The sequence below is a fragment of the Otolemur garnettii genome, unplaced genomic scaffold, assembly GCF_000181295.1.
Source record: "Otolemur garnettii isolate 467f Iridium unplaced genomic scaffold, OtoGar3 scaffold00087, whole genome shotgun sequence".
In the NCBI taxonomy this organism is placed as follows: Eukaryota; Metazoa; Chordata; class Mammalia; order Primates; family Galagidae; genus Otolemur; species Otolemur garnettii.
In genome coordinates this window covers 1,000,371-1,006,175 of record NW_003852482.1, presented here as the reverse complement: position 1 = coordinate 1,006,175, position 5,805 = coordinate 1,000,371, and positions in this window count along the sequence as shown.

The window sequence follows — 5,805 nt, the reverse complement described above, 5'->3', positions numbered from 1 at the left end:
CCAAGTAGCTAGGACCACAGGCGCCCGCCACAACGCCCGGCTATTTTTTGGTTGCAGCCATCATTGTTGTTTGGCGGGTCCGGGCTGGGGATTCGAACTCGCCACCTTAGGTGTACGTGGCTGGCGCCTTAGCCGGTTGAGCTATAGGCGCCGAGCCCTTTTCTCGTCTTAACCAAGAAACATGAGGTACTTCACTTCTCTTTGACCTGGCCTGCTTCATGGTTTTCCTGGGTCCTTAAACATTTCCAGGTACTGATAAAGGCGTTTGTTGTCTAAGACACTGAAATAAACTAGCCCTAGCCCTGAGGCAAATTCTTTAAACCTTCATATAAACTGGGAATCCAGAGCCCTCATGGAACATGTACCTAATGGTAGAACATCCCTTTGGTCTTCACCTGGAGGATGTGTTGCAGCCCTTTTTATGTAAGTTCTCATATAAATCCCTTGGACTGATTACTGCAGCATTTACTGCTGCTTTGGAATCCAAGTCAGCCCCATCTCGAGATGGTTTGGGGCAGTCCCTTGTGTGGACTCCCCTGCCATTCCTGTCTGGTACAACTAGCTGTAGATTTGGCTAGGATGAAAAAAACACCTACATTAAAAAAGAAGAAAGATCCCAGGCGGCGCCTGTGGCTCAGTGGCTAGAGCACTGGCCCTATATACTGAGGGTGGCGGATTTGCACCTAGCCCCAGCCATGACAAATGCAGCAAAAATAGCCAGGCGTTGTGGGCGCCTGTAGTCCCAGCTACTTGCGCCCACAAGAGAATTGCCAAAGCCCAAGAGTTGGAGGTTGCTGTGAGCTGTGACCCTATGGTACTCTACCAAGGGTGACAAAGTGAGACTGTCTCAAAAAAAAAGATCCCAAATTAGAACTAGGAACAGAAGAGCGAACTAAATCTAAAGCAGAAGAAAGGACACAGTAGAGAGTTAGAGTGGAGAAAAGTAAAACAATCGCAAAACAAAAGCTGATTCTTTGAAAGGATTAGCAAATTGACAAATCTTCAGCTAAACTGGCAAAGAAGAAAAGACACAAATAACTATCATCAGCAATGAAAGGGGGGCATCACTGTTCACCCATACAGAACTACAAAGGGTGATAATAGAATAGTATCAACAAGTGTAAGCTCTTTAATCAAAATGAAATGGACAAAGTCCCAGAAACACATGAACAACCTAAGCTAGTTCAAGAAGATATAAAAATTTCAACGGACCTGTAACAAAAAGTTGACGTAGGCTCGTGGCCCACAGCTCAGTGGTTGGCGCCAGCCACGTACACCAAGGCTGGCAGGATTGAACTCAGCCCAGGCCAGCTAAACAATGAGACAGAGTCTTACTTTGTCACCTTCGGTAGAGTACTGTGGCATCATAGCTCACAGCAACCTCAATCTCTTGGGCTCATGGAATTCTCTTGTCTCAGACTCCCAAGTAGCTGGGACCACAGGCTCCTGCCACAATGCCCGGCTATTTTTAGAGACAAGGTCTCACTCTGGCTCAGGCTGTCTCGAACCCGTGAGCTTAAGTGATCCACCCACCTTGGCCTCCCGGAGTGCTAGGATTCTATTTATTTTTTTGGTAGACTTAGGGTCTTGCTCTTGCTCAGGCTGATCTTGAACTCCGGAGTTCCAGGGATCTTCCCTGTTTGGCCTCCCTGAGTCTAGGATAATAGGTGTGAGCTACTGTGCCCATCCAGGATAAATTTTCATAACCTTGAATTTGGGAATGGATTCTTAGATATATGACACCAATAGCACAACTAAGAAAGGAAAAAATAGACAAATTGGACTTCATCCTTACAATTTTTGTGCGTCAGAGGACACTATCGACAGAGTAAAAAGGTAACTTACAGAACAGGAGAAAATATTTGCAGATCTTTTTTTTTTTTTTTTGAGACGGAGCCTCAAGCTGTCTCCCTGGGTAGAGTGCTGTGACATCACAGCTCACAGCAACCTCCAACTCCTGGGCTCAAGCGAGTCTCCTGCCTCAGCCTCCCAAGTAAGCTGGGACCACAGGCGCTCACCACAACACCTGGCTATTTTTTGGTTGCAGCCGTCATTGTTGTTTTGGCCGGCCTGGGCTGGATTCAAACCTGCCACCTTAGAGGTATGTGGCTGGCACCTCAGCCACTTGAGCCAGAGGCGCCAAACCAATATTTGCAAATCTTGTATGACAAGGGATTGAATGCAGAATACTTAAAATAGAAATGAAACAACAAAAACCCAATTCAAAAAATGGATAAAGGGACGGTGCCCGTAGGTCAGTGGGTAGGGTGCTGGCCACATACACTGAGACTGGCAGGTTTGAAACAGGCCCAGGCCAGCTAAAACAATGATAACTGCAATAACAACAGCAAATAGTCGGGTGTTGTGGTGGGTACCTGCAGTCCCACCTATTTGGGAGGCTGAGGCAAGAGAATTGCTTAAGCCCAAGAGTTCAAGGTTGCTGTGAACTGTGAAGCCACAGCACTCTACCCAGGGTGTCTCAAAAAAAAAAAAAAAATGGGTAAAAGACTTGAATAGGTATTTCTCCAAAGAGGATATACAAATGGCCAATAATCACATGAAAAGATGCTCAACATCACTAAAGAGTTAGGAAAATGCAAATTAAACCCACAGTAAGATACCACCTCACACTCATTAGGACAGCTCCTATAAGAAAAAACAAATGGGCTTGGCGCCTGTGGCTCAAGTGGCTAAGGCGCCAGCCACGTACACCGGAGCTGGTGGGTTTGAATCCAGTCCGGACCTGCCAAACAACAACTACAACCAAAATAGCTGGGCATTGTGGCAGGTGCCGGTAGTCCCAGCTATTTGGGAGGCTGAGGCAAGAGAATTGCTTAAGCCCAAGAGTTTGAGGTCGCTGTGAGCTGTGGCACCACAGCACTCTACCCAGCTTGAGACTCTTGTCTCAAAAAAGAAAGAAAAAGCAAATGTCAAGTGTTGGGGGGGATATGGAGAAAAGTGGAACCCTTGTGCACCATTCATGGGTGGTGCAGCTTCTTGTGGAAACCAGTAAGGTGGCTCCTCAAAAAATTAAACATCAAATTACAATGTGATCAGCAAGTCTGTTTTTTGGGATATACACAAAAGAACTGAAAGCAGAGACTTAAGATGGACGTGGTGACCAATGTGCATAGAAGCATTATTCACAGCAGCTAAAACATGGGAATGACCCACATGTCCCTTGATGGATGAAGTGGTCTGTAGGTTCAATGTAGCAGCCATGAAATGGAATAAATTGACCTGTGGCTACACATAAACTTGAGCCAGACACAGGAGGACAAATACTGTATAATTCTACTTATATGACATCTGGATTAGGCAAATTCATAGAAACGGAAAGTGGAATGGTGAGGCCTGGAGCTAGGCTAGGGGGATGAGGAGAGTTATTGTTTGATGGGTACAGAGTTTCTCTTTGAGGGGGAGATAGTTTGGAAAATGGCAATAAGGGTCTCACTGTGTTCTGTCACAAGGGCTAGAGTGCAATAATGCCATCGTAGCTCACTGGAGCCTTGAACTTTGAACTCTAGTGATCCTCCTGCCTCAGCCTTCCAAGTAGTTGGGACTACAGGTGCCTACTATGGCACCTGGCTAATTTTTTTCTATTCTTTTATTTTTTATCTTTTGGAGACAGAGTTTCATTGTGCCACCCTCGGTGCAGTGTTGTGACATCATAACTCACATCAACCTCAAACTCTTGGGCTCAAGTGATTCTCTTGCCTCGGCCTCCTGAGTGGGTGGGACTACAGGTGCTCACTACAACATCCAGCTATTTCTATTCTTTTTGGAGCATCAAGGTCTCTTTCTCAGGCTGGTCATGAATTCCTAGTCTCAGGGGATCCTCCTGCCACCCCCTCCTGGAGTGGTGGGATTACAGGCTTGAATCACCGCAAATAGCCTGTGAAAATGTACTTAATGCCACTGAATCCAATACTATAAAGTGGTCCCATGGTAAATTTTATGTCATGAGTGGCACACTGCACTGACCAGGAAGGCCTGCCTACAGGTGCAGCCAGGGAAGTAAAGCATGGGATGAGCATCTGCCAGGGCTGCAACTCACACTGCCATCCCCATTGCCAGGAGCTTTTAGGTCTGCCAGGGCAGAGAAAATAGTTGTGATGGGTGGGAGTGGCCTCCAAATCTGCCAGCCGTGGAGGGTAGAGTTGGGCTCTGGTTCCCCCCATTTACAGAGTCCACACCTCCAGGATTGCCACAAGCCCTCTGGAATGACAGGTCTGTCGCAGTGTGCCCTCTGCCCTGCACTCAGTTCCTGCCTGGGGTGGGTAGAGAGGTGCCCATGAAGAGCCCTGTGTGAGCTGCAGGTGGTGCTGGCCTAGCACCACCTGACAAGACATAGGGGATGGTGGGCAGAGGCAGGAGACCTGGACCTGCATGGGCCTCCTGCAGAAGCCACAGTCCTCAGCCTCAGACAGTCTGATGGCTGTGGAGGGGTCTGCCTTAACTGTCAGCCCCACCACTGCCACCTGAGGGCACCTTCCCAAAGGTGCCTGGCCTGGCTGTGGTGAGCAGTGGAGTGAGAAGCTCTAGCACCAGGAGAGGGATGTAGGCTGAGTGGCCACAGTCACCCTCAGTCCCTAGGCAGATCCTGGCCCCATGCAGACCACCCTCCCAGGCCTAGGAAATCCTGCTTCCTAGAAGGGCTGAGGCCTGGTCACCGGCAAGAGAGGAAGCAGCTCCCCTGCAGGCACTTACTACGGTGCCTGGAGGCCTGAACACCCACCATCAGGAAAGGGTCTTGCTGGCTTGTCCTTGCCTGCCGTCTACAAGGGTCCTCAAGTCTAGCCTCTGGTGGGGGCCCTGGGTAACAAGGTGACTGCTGTTGTTATGACCAGTCCTCTACTCTCACCTCACACAGGATGGATAGGGCAGGGGTTGGGGGTCACACTAGCTAGGGATAGTCCTGGGAGTGGGGATGGGGTGACTTTTCTTCTGCAGCCTGAGGCTGGGCTACCCCACACCTGTCCTGAGCTTGACACCAGCCCATGACCCTAGCAGGACTGTGGGGACTAGATGGATGTAGCCCAACATGAGGCCAAGCTGGCCACTCCCCTCCACTAGAATGGCCCCTCACCCAGGTACCTTTTATTCTCTGGTGCTCCTGGGGAGGAGAGGCCTGCGACTCCCCTGTCCTTCTGTCTTGGCAGGGCCATGTGGGTACAGCAGGCCCAGTCAGCACAGCGGGTAAAGAGTCCACAGCTCTCAGGAGCTGACAGGCCTACGCTCATCCTGCCCAAGGGGTCGATTTGCTCTACCTGGTGTTTCCACTGCTTAGGGAAGCCCTCAGGCACCCACTCTTGCCAGCTCATCCACCTGCACAGCCCCTTGCTGTTTCTGGACTAGCCTGTGTCCTTTCTCCAGGCGGTGTCACTCCACATGGGATTCCTAGCCCTGCCCTGGAGCCTTTGGCCTTGTCCTCATGGGGCTGGCAGTGCAGCAGGGGGGGGTGCATGGAGGGGCTAGGCAGCAGGGCGGGCTGTTGAATAAGCTGGTGGTGAGGCTGGAGACCACCCAAGACCTGTAGCCCCAGGGAACCTCACCCTCTCAGGGACACTCTTCCAAGATGTCACTTTGTGGGGGACAAGCCCCCCGCTCCACGCCAGGCTCAGCCCTCCACTTGTTTATGTGTCTCCATGACGACCGTCTCCATGGGACATAGTGGGTGCCAGGAACCTTCACCTGCCCTGCTCAGGGCTCCAGATATGGCCCTAAGGAGGGGAAAGCCCCTCCCATGCTGCCACGTGAGGCAGCCCCGGTCACGTGAGCTCACTCATGTGACCATCTTGCTAC